Raw genomic sequence first — 1,958 nt, 5'->3', positions numbered from 1 at the left:
TAAATGTATTAACCCCTAAAGCTAAGTCTAACCCTAACACTAACACCCCACTAAGTTAAATATAATTTTAATCTAACGAAATTAATTATCTCTTATTAAATAAATTATTCCTATTTAAAGCTAAATACTTACCTGTAAAATAAATCCTAATATAGCTACAATATAAATTATAATTATATTATAGCTATTTTAGGATTTATATTTATTTTACAGGTAACTTTGTATTTATTTTAACCAGGTACAATAGCTATTAAATAGTTAAGAACTATTTAATAGCTAAAATAATTACAAATTTACCTGTAAAATAAATCCTAACCTAAGTTACAATTAAACCTAACACTACACTATCAATAAATAAATTAAATAAAACACCTATATTTACAATTAAACCCAACACTACACTATCAATAAATAAATTAAATACAATTCCTACAAATAAATACAATTAAACTAACTAAAGTACAAAAAATAAAGAACTAAGTTACAAAAAATAAAAAAATATTTAAAACATTAGAAAAATATTACAACAATTTTAAACTAATTACACCTACTCTAAGCCCCCTAATAAAATAACAAAGCCCCCCAAAATAAAAAAAATGCCCTACCCTATTCTAAATTACAAAAGTTCAAAGCTCTTTTACCTTACCAGCCCTGAACAGGGCCCTTTGCGGGGCATGCCCCAAGAAATTCAGCTCTTTTGCCTGTAAAAAAAAAAAAAAAACATACAATACCCCCCCAACATTACAACCCACCACCCACATACCCCTAATCTAACCCAACCCCCCTTAAATAAACCTAATACTAAGCCACTGAAGATCTTCCTACCTTGTCTTCACCATACCAGGTTCGCCGATCAATCCAGAAGAGCTCCTCCGATGTCCTGATGCAAGCCCAAAGCAGGGGGTTGAAGAGGTCCATGATCCGGCTGAAGTCTTCTATCAACGGCATCTTCAATCTTTCTTCCGGATCCATCTTGCAGACCTCCGACGCGGAACATCCTGCTGGCCCGACGGACTACCGACGAATGAAGGCTCCTTTAAGGGACGTCATCCAAGATGGCGTCCCTCGAATTCCGATTGGCTGATAGAATCCTATCAGCCAATCGGAATTCGAGGGACGCCATCTTGGATGACGTCCCTTAAAGGAACCGTCATTCATCGGGAAGTCGTCGTCGGAAGAAGATGGGTCCGCGGTGGAGGTCTTCAAGATGGAGCCAGTCCTCATCGGATGAAGATAGAAGATGCCGCTTGGAAGAAGATGGTTGCCAGTCCGGATCTACTCTTCTTCCTGGATAGGATGAAGACTTTGGAGCCTCTTCTGGACTTCTTCAGCCGTTGGATGATGGATGTCTAGCCCCCGCTTGGGCTTAGATGAAGATTTCGGAGCCTGGAACGATCGGTCATACCTGGCATGGTGAAGACAAGGTAGGAAGATCTTCAGGGGCTTAGTGTTAGGTTTATTTAAGGGGGGTTTGGGTTTGATTAGGGGTATGTGGGTGGTGGGTTGTAATGTTGGGGGGGGGGTATTGTATGTTTTTTATTTTTACAGGCAAAAGAGCTGAATTCTTTGGGGCATGCCCCGCAAAAGGCCCTTTTAAGGGCTGCTAAGGTAAAAGAGCTTTTCTATTTTTATTTTAGAATAGGGTAGGGCATTTTTTTATTTTGGGGGGCTTTGTTATTTTATTAGGGGGCTTAGAGTACGTGTAATTAGTTTAAAATTGTTGTAATATTTTTCTGATGTTTGTAAAAAAAAATTTTTGTAACTTAGTTCTTTTTTATACTTTAGTTAGTTTATTTCATTGTATTTATTTGTAGATATTGTATTTAATTAATTTATTGATAGTGTAGTGTTAGGTTTAATTGTAACTTAGGTTAGGATTTATTTTACAGGTAATTTTGTAATTATTTTAACTATTTTAGCTATTAAATAGTTCTTAACTATTTAATAGCTATTTTACC

This window comes from Bombina bombina, chromosome 11, assembly GCF_027579735.1.
Source record: "Bombina bombina isolate aBomBom1 chromosome 11, aBomBom1.pri, whole genome shotgun sequence".
Classification (NCBI taxonomy): Eukaryota; Metazoa; Chordata; class Amphibia; order Anura; family Bombinatoridae; genus Bombina; species Bombina bombina.
Note: the sequence above shows the minus strand (reverse complement) of the source record.